Source organism: Symphalangus syndactylus, chromosome 5 (assembly GCF_028878055.3).
Source record: "Symphalangus syndactylus isolate Jambi chromosome 5, NHGRI_mSymSyn1-v2.1_pri, whole genome shotgun sequence".
NCBI lineage: Eukaryota > Metazoa > Chordata > Mammalia > Primates > Hylobatidae > Symphalangus > Symphalangus syndactylus.
Window position 1 is genome coordinate 85,590,768 of NC_072427.2, and position 13,941 is coordinate 85,604,708.

Here is a 13,941-nt window from a genome sequence, read left to right on the forward strand (position 1 = left end):
GAGGAATAACTGACTTAATTGCAAGGACCCTGCAGAAGAGTCAGTTCTACCTAATAAAAGTTTAAATGCACATGTCTGTGTTTTACAAACGATGCATTACAAATTTTGTAGGCCGTGGGAAGGTACAGACAGATCCTGGCTTACAACAGTCTGACTTACAATTTTTTTACTTTATGATGGTGTGAAAGTGATACACATTTAATAGAAAGTGTACTTTGAATTTTGAAGGTTAGGTGTATTAAATGCATTTTCAACTGACAATATATTCAAGTTATGAACCTCATCGTAAGTTGAGGGATATCTATACAAACAAACATTCTGCGAGTCACATATTAGGTGACAACTGCTTTGCAGAATCAAACAGAACCCAATACAAAATGAGGTCTCTAGTTGAAGACTCCTCACCTGAGATCCTCTGGAACATGACATCATCACATCATCACCATCCAAAGAGTTCCAAGAGCCCTTCTTGGTCCCTCCATTTCCCTTGTCTCCAAGACCTGATCTATTGCCCACAACCAAGAATTCACACCTGCTCTCTTTTCTCCAGTTCTGTCACCTCTGCCCTGCTAAATCATGGCAAAAGTGCCAACCCAGGCCTCCATTCTTCCTGTTGCACTCCTTCACCCCCTGGCTGAAAACACTCTGAGAGTCTGCAGGACTTGGCCCCTCTGTCTCTCCAGCCTCACCTCTTAGCCCCTGACTGGACAATGGTTCTGGTCCCATCCTGGCCACTCTAACAAGCAGGCCCTCTAGCAGGCTATCCTTCTAGCCAGAAGGCTGTTGTCCACCCCTCCTGACATGAGCTCATTCTCTCCCTTTGGGCCTCAGCGTACCACACTGCACTCAGAGAGGCCTTCCCAGAACATCATGCCTCCACCAGGAGCCACCCTCTGATGCCATCTACCGCAGCCGTATCTCCTCGGTCATGACGATAAAGACAGCACCGGTGCTCCTTGACTGACGGTGGAGTTCCAATCCCATGAACCCATCACAAGTTGAAAAAGAAAACATCCTAATCTGAAAAAGCATTCAATACACCTACCCTACCAAACATCAAAGCTTAGCCTAGCCTACCTAAAAGGTGCTCAGAACACTCACATTAGCCTACAGTTGAACAAAATCATCTAATACAAAGCCTATTTTATAATAAAGTACTTAATATCGCATGCAATTTATTGAATGCTATGCTGAAAGTGAAAAACAGAATGACTGTATGGGTACCATGGTCAAGTCAAAAACTGTTACTGGAACCATCATAAGCCGGGTCCGTGTGTAGTTGTGAGGCACGGTGTCTGCCTCTGTGATCTGTTTAGTTTCCCCACCAGAATGTCAGTTCAAAGAGGCACAGACCTCCTCCCTGTCCTTCTCCACTGCATCCTCCCACGATGACTCACACAGAGCAGGCACTCAAGAAAGCCTGCCCCTGAGAGAAAAGAGCGAAGGGAAAATGTTTTCACAGCAGTGGGAACTACTCTCCACTGCACAGATGATGGAGAAAATGCAAGGAAGCTGGGCAAGGCTTCTTCACATTTCATTGCATTGGCTGAACTACTGAGAAGATGGGTGTTCTGAAACTCCAAACCTGAAAAAATCAAATAATCACAAAAACAAATCAAAACTCATGCAATTAAGATTATTTTACCAAGTTAACAGGCAACTTTGTTTCACTGAATGCTGCTGACCCAGTGGAACATAAACATATACATGCAACAGGCCCAAAGCAATACCTGCTTTCCTCTGGGGGTAGGGTTGGTGAGGGAGTTGTCTTAAATGCAAAACTGAAATTCCCAGCTAGGCAAATCAAGAACAAATCAGGCACCAAGTCTTCTAGTCCTCTGAGTACTGAATTTGGTGAATAAAGGTGCCAACCTCCAGGTAACAATACTTTTAGAGAAAAGTGAATTTTTTAAATAAATTAAAAATTCCATTTCCACATGTATCTTCCCGTAAGTACGCCCCATGGCATGTTCAGCACAAGCTGGTAAGAAGCTGGATCCTGAGTCCTAGGGTGAGATTCTGAACTTTTTAGGACTGAGGACAAAACCATGATTTATTTCCTATCCTCCTTTCGAAAGGGCAGCACGTCGAGGAATATTTCTGAGTCCAGGCTCCCACGTGCAGATGTCCTGCCTCCCTCCTGAAGTCCCGCCTCCCTTCTAGAGCTGAGCATCCCTGCGCTTCCTGCCTCCCTCTCACCTTCTCAAGGACTTGGCTCCAACATTATCCTCTTTCCTGGCATATTATAAATGTTTCCCTCTACTGGATCATTCCTATTAGCTCATAACATGCTATCATCACTCTCATTTAAAAATAGAAATAAAATCTTCCTGTACCCATGTCCCCTCCAGTCACCATCCCATGACTCTTCCCTTTTAACAGAACTCCTCTAGAGAGTCGTCTACACTGATGTTCCCACCTCTACTCTATTTGTTTCCTCTCCCCACCACTCCAAACCTATTAAGGTCACTCACAGCCACCTCTTATCAAAGCCAATAGGAAACTCTCCAGCCCACGAAGAATAAGAAGAAAAGAACCCCTCGGTGTCTTGGTTTCCAGGCCACTAGACTCTCACTAGTTTCTTCTTTCTTCAGAGTCCTTTTCAATGGCATTGCTAGACCCTCCCTCCCAATGTGGACCCCTTGCCAAGAGCTCCCAGGCCATTCGTCATCTCCTGCTCGTCTGTATCCATACTGTATGCCTCAAAGATCAGCAATATGCAAATGACTCCCAAATTTACATACTTGGCCCCAACCTCTTCTTGAACCTGACCTTGAATTTCCATCCATATTCACCTTTCTCTACTCAGATGACTAATCATAAAAATAATAAGCAAAGTAAGCCCCGTTAAATACTGTTAGTCAGGTACTATTTTCAGTACTTTACATTAGCAACTCAACAACCCTGACAAGTTGCTTTTATTCTTCCTAATTTATAGATGAGAAAACTGAAGCACAGAAAGATTAGACTGCTTGCTCAAGATCATCTAGGAAGTAGCTGCACAATGACCCAACCCTCGTCCTCCAGATCTGGCCCTTGAGTGGAGCTGCTGAGCTGGGCTGCCTTCCAGAGTCACAAGCTCCACATGTTCAAATCCTGACACTTGCTCTTCCCAGACTTCCCTGTCTCATACCTGGCACCAATGCCAAGTCAAAAGCTGAGTTGGAAGAATCAGATTCTAGATGTGAAGAAATTTCAGAATTACTTTATTTTACTTGTATTTTCCTTTTTTATGAAAGTGCATTAATGATATGATTTTATTTATTTATTTTTTTTGAGACGGAGTCTCACTCTGTCACCCAGGCTGGAGTGCAGTGGCGCAATCTCGGCTCACTGCAAGCTCCGCCTCCCAGGTTCACGCCATTCTCCTGCCTCAGCCTCTCCGAGTAGCTGGGACTACAGGCGCCCGCCACCACGCCTGGCTAATTTTTTGTATTTTTAGTAGAGACGGGGTTTCACCGTGGTCTCGATCTCCTGACCTCGTGATCTGCCCGCCTCGGCCTCCCAAAGTGCTGGGATTACAAGCGTGAGCCACCGCGCCCGGTCAATGATATGATTTTAAAAGTCAATGCTTAGTCTAAGCTCTTTCAATGAGTATAAATGAATGCTGGGTAACAAGAAAGCATTGTGTCACAATCTAGTTGGCTACATTTTCCCTTTGTTAGCAGCATAAAAAATGATGATCCAACTTAAAAATGATGGCATCTTACAAATGCTGAAATTCGGTAGGCTGAATCTGATCTCACCACTTCTGCCCTGGTCTGAGGTGCTGGTACAGTCACCCAGCTTTCACAAAAGTCTAATTGATCTCCTTGCTGATATTCCTCCTCCAGTCTGCAGTAGTGGAGGTGAAAAAAGCAAGCTGCAGTAAGGAGGTAAGGGTACATCCTGCCATTGCCACTTCCTGTGCGACCTTGGGTAAATCACTTAACCACTCTGTGCCTAGGTATTCCCCCCTGTAACATGGGAATAATGATAATAATGCCTACTTTTTGGACTGTCATAAGAATAAATGAATTAATATATGTAAAGTTCTTAAAACAGCCTGGCATATCATAAGCCCAACAACCGATCATGCCATTCCCAAGGAAGGAAGAAAGGCTCTCTTAAGGCTTCCCATCACACCTAAAATCTAAATTCCTTACCACAGCCTGTGTGCTCCAAGATGCAGCTCTCCTCCACTCCCGTCTCACTTCCTACCACTCGCCCAGCCTCTCTGGCAGCAATGGCCTCCCTGAGGTGACCAGCATACTACAAGGAGGCTCAGGAACTTTCACCTGAGAGTTCCCTGTGCCTGAGAGGCTGCTGCTGCCGTGACCTCAGCCCAGCTCACTCCATCCTCACCACCTATTTGACCTTCTCTCACCTACCCTGCCTCATTTGCCCTTCGAAGCAGTTAGGACACCAGATGCTTGTTTACTGCTCTCCTCCTTCCCAAGAAAATGAACCGCTCGAGGGCAGGAACTCTCCTCATCAGGCTCATCCTGAATCTCCAATACCTAGAAGAGGACACGGGCCAGGATGCATGGGTAAATGCCTGTTGGATCAATAAGCAAATGAAATGGAACCAGGTTCCAAAATCACCAAACTAGAAGCAAGTAGAGCTTCCATTTCACTGTACTTCCGATAAAAATACAAGGTATCTCAGAGTTACTTTCATCCCCCTTCCTGTTCCACCACAGTTAAACCTAAAACCAAAGTCACTTTTCTTTGTATATGCCTAGGACATCTTATAGGCATACAGGTGGAAAAGTGCAGCAAGCGGTACTAATCAAACTACCAAAAAAAATGCGATCATTTGATATTAATGGCGCTAGCCCAAGAGTTGTCAAGCTATGGATGAGGCAAAACTCTGCAAATGGAAGGTGCGGTAAGACCCTGCCACGAAGACCTCTGTGGGCTACCACACTGTCCCTGTCCACACCCCAGATAAAAAGCTGTCACCTTGGAAAGAAAAGTCACTCAAGGTATAAGGAAGAAACTTTAATGATTTCACTGGACAATTTTTAATTTTCCCATTTGCTTTTCCTACCTCACATATTGTGAACATACAAAATAATATGGTTTTTTTTTTTAACACCACCATTTCCATCACACCAAATTACAGATTTGGAAATTCCTATTTTAGAAAGTTGACACAGAAAACCATTGAGTTTTCTTTTTCTTTTCTTTTTTTTTTTTAGACAGAGTCTCACTGTGTTGCCCAGGCTGGAGTGCAATGGCGAGGTCTCGGCTCGTTGCAAGCTCTGCCTCCTGGGTTCATGCCATTCTCCTGCCTCAGCCTCCCAAGTAGCTGGGACTACAGGCGCCCGCACCATGCCTGGCTAATTTTTTATATTTTTTTAGTAGAGACGGGGTTTCACCGTGTTAGCCAGGATGGTCTCAATCTCCTGACCTGGTGATCTACCCGCCTCGGCCTCCCAAAGTGCTAGGATTACAGGCGTGAGCCACCACGCCCGGCCACCATTGAGTTTTCTAATAAAATTGGACCTCTCTGAGCTTTTTGGTTTCAAACTAAGCTTGATAACTTTGCTAAACTTTTTTATAGGCTGGTAAATGTGTAACTTCATCTATTTCTCTCCAAAGTTAACTACCTCCTGTCTATTTAAATTATATTATTTGATCACAGAGCTAATCACAGCATTCAAAGGAATAAAACCCAGTTCTTAAGTAAAACTTACAGCTAAGAAATTCTGATAATAAATAATTAGTAGGCTTTGCTTGTACCCACGTGTAAGAATATCCACTATAGCAAGGTTTGTCATATATTAAAACATACACAACTGTGTACACCCTTTGACTCCTGCTAGGACAATATATAATTGGGTGCAGCCTTTGAACCAAGTGCCCAGGGATGGAGTGGAATGAGGCTTTACCTTTCTGTAGGTACTGTCTGATTGCTTATCTTTTTAAATCTATCAATACAAATGTACTGCTTTATGCCAGAAGCATTTTTGATCTCTACCTATCTTGTTAAGTACTGTATCTCCTAGGGCCTAAAACAGGGAGGGCCTAGCACATAACAGGCCACAGACAAGTATTTGTCAAATGAATTAAGTTTGTTTTACGCATTCACTGGACAAATAGAAGTTAAAAAATTCTTATTCCAAAAATCTAAAAGAATTCAAATGCTTTACAATACATAAACTCACAAGGAAGTGAAATTAGCCTCTGAGCCAAGATGTTTTTTGTGGATGACGTTATCACTTCATAGCTAATCCTTCCCCCTTGGCCTCCCAGTAACAACTGCATGAGCACGTCACACCAGAGACACGTGTCATCAATTTCTCAGAGCTGGATCGATTATTTTTCAGCCCCTGTCCCTGCAGCAGGGCCTCCTTTTTTCCTTTCCAACTACAGCTTCAAATTTGATGTAGATGTAGTGGGATATACCCCGTCTTAGGAACCCTCAGACATCTAACAGGGCATCACTCACAGACAATGCATTCCTTTCAGACCCTGTGTGAGTTCATCCTCTCCACCACAGGCAAGATATAGGCACCCAGCTCAGCCTGTCTCATCAAATATTTATCGAGCCCTTGTTGTGGCTGTCTATACACACCGGACCCTGCCCTCTGGAGAAACCGCGCAATGAGAGATAGTTAATTCTCTTATCCAAGAAGGACTTGTATCAGCCAAGCTTTTATCCTTTCTTCCTTCTCCCTTTCCCCTCTGGGAAACCCTCAGCAGGCAAAAAGGATACAGCAGTCTCAACCCCAAGGAAAAGATGGTCATCAAAAGACAATTAGCTTTTCTATCTCCTAGGAACAACTGCTCTTAAGACAACCTAGTGTTTTGGAAAACGCAGCTCTGAGTGGCACCTTTCGAAGCAATAAAACATACGGCAAAATTTAAGACGAAACAAAGAGGATTAAATACATGTTTGCATTCTCAATTTAAAAAACTACGGTTCTATCATCTTAATTACGGAACTAAACGTTAAAGAAACAAGTTTGATATCATGCCACTTTTCGTTATACTTTGAGAACGGAATGCAATAATGGTTAGTTAAGAAGGAAATAAAATGCCTGTATCAGAAGTAACAGCCCAAACCTGCTGACCAAAAATATTAACTGCGAACTAAACACCACGGTGCAGATCTCCGACATAGAAATCTGGACAGGAACACATTTTAGGTTAGGTTCTCCAGCGTGTAAATCGGGACTCCAACACGTTTCAGCATCCACAGCCCAGTCTGACACCTTCCCTCGCACCCATCCACCACGCAGTAATTTTCCTTCTCATGTGAACACGTCAAAAGTCACCTCGGGCCCCCAACTGCCCCAGATTGCTCCCGATCGCTGCAGACGCCCAGCACCCGCAGGAACTTCCCTGGCCGGGGCCGCCCGCGGCGCAGAGCATCCCGCGCGGACACTGCGCCCTCGGGAGGAGACGCAGGACCGTCCAGGGCGCAGACTCGTCCCCAACGCAGTCTCCACTCCCGTGGCACAGCGTCCCCTCCCAAGGCAGCCTCCCCTGCCCGGGCCCAGCCTCATCCCAGGCGCAGCCTGCCGTCCCCCGGCGCAGCGTCCCAGGCCGGGCGCAGCGTCTCCCCAGGGACATAGCCTCCCGTCCCCAGGCGCAGCCTTGTTGCCAACGCAGCCTCCCGTCCCCCGGCGCAGCCTTGTACCCGGGGCAGCCTCCGGTCCCCGGGCGCAGCCTCGTCCCCAGCGCAGCCTCCGATCTCCAGGGCACACCGTCCCTTCCCCAAAACGCAGCCTCGGTCCCCAGGGCGCAGCCTCGTCCGGGCGCACCTGCCCTCCCCGCGGCGCGGCGCATCCCACGCGGACTCAGCGCCCTCGGGAGCGGACGCGGGGCCGCCCGGGCGCAGCCTCCTCCGGGGGCCGAGCGCCGGAGCAGACGGGCGCCCCGGGAGGGTGGATGCGAGGCGGTGCCGGGGCACCCTAGCCTCCCCGGGGGCGCCCTCCGCTCCCGGGACGGCCCGTAGCCCTGGCCCCACCGCCAGTCCCTGCCGGGCGCTTACATAAACGCCGCCGCCGCGGGGTCCGGAGCCCGCGCCCGCCCGAGCCGCCGCGGCCCCGCGCCGCCCTCACCTCAGCCGCAGCCGCGCAGCGCCTGGTCCTCCGCACGCGCGCCCCAGGCTCGGGCCGCAGTCCCGCGCCGGGCGGCGCTCTGCCTTGTTGGTTGTGCGCAGCGGCGCGGCGTGGCCGTGGCCTCGCGCGGCCCGGAGCCGCGGCCGCCGACCTGGCCACTTGGCCGCTGCTGCCGCCACCGCCGCCACGGCCGCCTCAGCGCCTCAGCCGGGCCGCCGGCGGCTCCGCCCCCTTCCCGCCCCCGCCGGCCCGCCGGGCGCGCGCACGCCGAGGGGGCGGGGCCGGCGCAGAGACGCCGGACGTGCGCGCGCTCGGCCGTCCCCGTCCGTCGTGGGCAGCCGGGGCTGTGGCGTCTCCCTCACGACCACCTGCGGCGGACGGGCGCGGGGGCCGATGGGGCTGGAGCGCGGCCGGAGCTGAGAGACCGCGGCTGGGCGGCTCCGGAGCGTGGGGCAGGAGCGCGGGACCGGCCTGGCGTCGCGGCGCCTCCCGCCCGAGCGCGGCTGCTGCGTTTTGGGGACGGGGTCTCACTGTCGCCCCGACTGGAGCGCGGTGGACCTCCGAGCTCACGCGATCCTGCCGCCTCAGCCTCCCTGGTAGCTGGGACCGCGGGCGCCCGGCGATTGGCGTTTGCGTTTTGCGGAGGTGGCGTCTCGCGGTGCTGCCCAGGCTCCCGGGCCCACGCGCTCCTCCCTGCAGCGGGCGCCGCCCCGCCAGGCCCCCGCCGAGCCGCCCCTGCTTCCCTCTCTCCCGGAGTTGTCTGGGACGCGCGGGTCCCGCCGGCCCCCTCTCCCCGCCCATGATCCTCACTGTAGACTCGGGGAGAACCAGGTCGTGGCCTAGAACTCTGGACACGGTTCTCTCCGTCTCCCGTTTAGTTGGCACTGACACTAGCAGCTGCTCCCAGTTACCAACGTTTAGGTGATGGTGGTTTTGTTTGATTTGTTTTGTTTTAGGTTGATAGTAAAAGCATTTTTTTTACAGCATATGCAATAGACTTACCCTTCGATATATCTATATTTACGGACTGTTCCACAGTTATACCAAGACATGTTTACACAGATGATGATAAGCATATGTAGAAATGCAACGTTTTCAATGACCGGAATAACCAGCTCCAGGCTGCAGTTCTCTGCACGAAGATAAAGTTTGATAGGCAAACTTGGCAGCTCCTGACCGCGGCGACCTGAGCCCAGAGGAGCAGTCGGGGCGGTGGGCAGAGCCAGGTGTGGACAAGCGGGTGGGTCCTGCACCTGGGCGGGGGAAGCGGCAGGTACCAGGGTCAAATTGAGGTTGTGCTCGCCCTGGCCTCCAAACCTCAGGCGGCCCACTCTGCCTTCGGCCTGTCTCCTCCCTTGTAAAGTGGGGAGTGAGAGACCATCCCAAGCCAGGGATGGGGTGGCGCACACTGTGATCTCAGCCACTCTGGAGTCTGGGGCTGGCGGGGAGGCGGTGGAGGGCGGGTCGCTTGTGTCTCAGAGCTGGAGCTGTGGTGTGCAAGGCCGAGGTCCGCGCCTGTAAATGGTCGCTGCGCTCCGGCCTGGGCAACACTGAGACCCCGGCTCTGAAAAACAACAAAACTTAAAAGACGAACACAGATGAAGTATAGGAGCCTGGTATGTGGTAAGCACTCCGCAGGTGTCAGCCGCCAGCCCACAGTCCCGGACAGGTCAGGGGAAGGACCGCGGTCTGCGGCAGGCTGCTGGCTTCAGTCACTGCCTGGTGGAAAACAAGCCTGACTTTGGGGCCAGCCAGCTAACAAGTGAGCCCTTCAGCCCATCTGAAGGCGAAGCACCCGAAGGGGCAACGTGGACGGCTAAATAAAAATCAAGACTCCTGGGACGCCTTCTCGGGACACATTCTTAGTAAAGAGATACGTGCATGAGGACGTTGTATTTCTGTGTAACAGGCCAGCCCAAACCTCAGAGGACGAAAACCTCTCTTCAAGGCTCATGACTCTGTGGGCCTGCAGCTTAAGCCGGTTCAGCTGGGACGGCTTGCCTCGGCTCCATGGGGTGTCCGCTGGGCCCACTTATGGGCAGGCGCCCCGGGCAGATCTGGGCCACATGTCACCCACCCACCGCAGGCTGACCGGGCCTCCCTGCCGTGGTGGCTGGGCTCCCTCGGCAGCAAGAAAAAGCAAACCCTCATGGCGCTTCCCTCCATCTCCCTGGGAGGGTGAGATGTCCGGGGCCTGAGTGGACATGAGGCACCGCACAGGGGACGGGCACAGCAAGCATGGTTCATCAGGGCTGTCACTGCAGCACTCTTCCACAGGCCTTCGCTGAGGTGCGGGTTGGTGTGGGGAATACAAGGGAACTCCCCAGAATGGAGGCTGCTTGTGCAAGTTTCAGCTTGTCCTTTTTCTCCCTCCAGAGCAGCGGAGAGTGGATGGCACCCAAGGCCGGGACCGTCTGCTGCTCCCACGGGCCTCTCAGGCGGCTCTGCAGGACCAGCCAGCAGCCTCTGATGCTCCCTTCCTATTCCATGGCTTCAGGTGCCATCCTCTCCACAGAGACGGTTTCTATTGTGATGCTCTCCCTGACTTGGAAGAATGGCACTGGGAACATTCCCCTTGGTGCTGATGTCGGGGAAGAAAGCAGTTCCCAGTCGCTTGGGGCCAGGACATGGCGTTCCCAGCTGTTGTGGAGCATGCAGCACCAGGATGCCCATTCGGGTGCCTGTTGAGATCAGGCTCTTTGAGAAGGAATCCTGTGGTCGCCTGAGGAAGCCCAAAAAAATTTCGAGGACATCTCAGCCATCCATCACCTGTTCACTGTGGAGGTTGAACACCGGGGCTTCTGGAGGGGGGCCCTGGGTCTCCACGGAAGTGCTGGCAGCCACCATCCACTTCCCGGCCTTCCGTGCCCACCCCACCTCTGTTCTGTGGTTTACCATCTCCTTTGTGGGAATTATGGAATAAACAATCACTCTGGTGTCCTGGAAAATGAACCTGATGCTGGAGGGCTTGAGTGTAGGAATCCAGCTGGCCTCCAGCTGTCTGCGTCAGGGTGCGGAGTTAGGCTTTGCATGAGCATGTGAGATGCCAACCGCTATGAAATTTGGTCTACACAGCACCAAAAATCCATTTTCCACGTTTTCCCTTCAGTGCAGTTAAATGGCATGACCCTGTGACTGTCTCCCACGAGAAGAACTAAAAATTACGGCAGTCCTGCCAATGCCTACAAGATACAGTGGTACAAAATGATCTCCACGATCTTAGGATATAGACCCAGGCCGACTCGAGAGATTAAGTGGATTTCAAACTGTGGTCTTCAGCCTTCTGGGAACTGCCCGAAAGGAGGGGAAGGCACCAGCCTCGGAGTGGTCCAGCTGCCCGGCCTGTTCACACACTGGGCTTTCAGTTGAAGAGAGTGTTCAAAGCTTAGACGTGTAAATGCCACTGATCTATGAAACCCCTTCCTGTCATGCCCAGGGGCTGGCAGACTGTGGCTAGAAGTGGGTCACGTGACCTGTGCACGGGTGTGCTGGCCTCCCTGGGCTGCGGTGGCCAGAACAGCCGTCCTTTCCCTTTCCAGCCACACAGGGCAATCTGTGTGCTCAGATTTCTGTCTCCTCAATTACAGAGCGAGTTGCCAACCTGCTGTGCTGAGACTGTGGCCTGGTCTTGGTGCTGGCGTCCCAGGGCTGATGATTGGCCACAGCCTTTGCTTTTGAAGCCCGTTTGACTATAGTCCTTGTGTACAACTAAAAATGTAGCTTTAAACAATCTTGCTTTGTTTTATTTAATTCTACCCAATCTATTTGAGAAAGGACACTCACAGGTACTTTTTAGATTGTAGCCTAAAGTGGATTATTGATTTCCTTGTTTCTCAAACATCAGGAGGAGCATAAAACTGCTAATAAGAGGTGACCAATATTCGGTGATACCGTGATTTGAGACATAATATTTTTTGCCCTATATTTTAAAAATAAAATAAGAAGACACAAGACTGGAGTGGCAAAAACCAGATGGTGCCAAACCATTCGGTCAGCAGCTGCCATGGTGGTGGATACCATGTGTGAGTGCTGCCCAGCTCACAATGTGCCACTGTCTCCAGGACAACTCCCAACTCCCACAGTGACACAGCAGGAACGGTCTGTCTGTGCTCTGTGACAGGCACACAGCACAGCCCCTCCACAACCCACTCCAGGACCTCGGGTAGGATTCTGACTCCCAGGATGGCCCTGGGCGCTTAGAGCTGGCACTGAGACAATTGTGAGTCTCTCTTTGTACCTCGGCCTGAAAGGTTTAAATCCAGCACAGTTAGGATGGTCTCCATCACTTGCCAGCCTGAAGAGAGAAAACTGGGGTAGACACACAGGGGCAGGAGAGAGGGGACGATCTGATGGCCTTTCAGCGCTGTAGGCAGTGTCATGTGCATAGGTCAACACGTGGCCAGGAAGATGTCTTTGCTTCAGGGCGTTCATGTTCTAGTGGGGAGATGGTGTCAGGGAGCAGCACAGTGTGTTACCTGAGACACCGTCCAGGGCAGGAACAGAGGCGTGATGGTCAGTGCGGACCTGGCTGTGCCATCAGCACTGGCCAAGTTGTTTGGCCTGTCTGAGCCTGTTCTGCATCCAGAAGAGGGAGACGATGGGTGGAAAAGCTCCAGTGGTGATGTACAAATGCAGCCTCCTAATGAAGAGGAGTGTGAACAGTTGCAGGAGTCCAGGGCACTGCAGCCGCACTGCTCAGGAGTGTCAGAGCAAGCTGCAGGAAGCTGCCCTGAGCCTTGGAGGATGAGAAGGCATTGACAGCAGGAGTGCCTGTGGCAGAGGAAAAAGCACTTCCATGGCACATGAAGTCAGAGAAGAGAGGAGGCTTCTGCCACCATTGGTCAGAAGAGTCCTCCTGGTCAGGCCACTTTGCACTCTGTAGAGACCAGGGAAAGGGAACATGCTGCGTGGTTAAATACACGGGGGATGGGGGGAAGAAACCAGGCATTCCTTTTGGGTGCGTTAAGTTTGCGATACCTACAGGATGTCTGAGTGGCTGTGTTAGGAAGATAGGTACGTACGAAAGACTGATGTCCGGAGAGGAGAGAGCCGTGCTGGAGACGGACACTTGAAACCCTTGAAAATGGAAGACGTCACCGATCCCATAAAGAGAGGGTGGAGAAAGAAGGGAACCTGGCTCCAGAACTGAAGAACCTCAGCCTAGCATTAGAGGTGAGCACAGAAAGAGAAGGGAGCGTGGGAGGCGGGAAGGCCCAGCGAGGCAGGAGAGAAAAGATGGAAGCGTGTTTCTCTGGAGGCTGAGGCAGGGGGACTGCTTGAGGCCAGGGGATGGAGGCTTCAGTGGGCTAATACCTCACACAGGCTGTATTCTTTTGTGTCTCGATTATTTCACTTGATCATGTATAAAGAGAGGAAAGGGAGACATAAATAAATAAGGTTACATAGGCAGATAATTTTAAATCTACAGCCAAAGTCTTAGATCTAATTAAAATTCAGCAAGGTTATTGAGTATAAAATTGACACACATGCACACACCCCCAAAATGATTTCTATATACCAGCAGCAAACAACATGTAATTTGGTAGATGATGCTGTACAACAGTAACAAAAGTATGAACTTAAAAGTGGATGAAAAAAAAGTACATGATCCTTAAGGAGAAACTCATTTTTAAAAATTATTAAAAGAGCAAGCGAATATAGAGACACACCAAACACCTCAAATTCTTTGTGGGATGAGTATAAATATATAAATCAAACAAAATTAGCAGCTTCACCAACTTCTATTGAATGGTACTAGATTTTTAAAATAAATCAGATGCAAAAACAGTATGGCTCCTGGTAACATACTACTCTAAAATAATGGACTAGAGCCAGGAAAAGGAGATTTTTTTTCTATTTTGCTGAGTTATGTCTTAATTATTATGTT

At 50.7% G+C, this 13,941-nt stretch overlaps 1 protein-coding gene across 8 annotated transcripts in view; it reads right to left on the reverse strand.

Moving 5' to 3' along the window:
* ADARB1 (adenosine deaminase RNA specific B1) overlaps positions 1 to 8,244 on the reverse strand; it is a 155,114-nt gene extending 146,870 nt beyond the window's left edge. For 6 of the 8 annotated variants that reach the window (XR_008657895.2, XM_055279946.2, XM_055279947.2 and 3 more), the window contains exon 1: positions 8,055 to 8,244. The gene's annotated coding sequence lies outside the window, so the exon portion shown is untranslated. Of the gene's footprint in view, positions 1 to 7,630; positions 7,787 to 8,054 lie in introns of those variants that run through there. The other 2 variants (XM_055279949.2, XM_063640497.1) reach the window with 2 other exon arrangements.
* Positions 8,245 to 13,941: the final 5,697 nt, after the last annotated feature.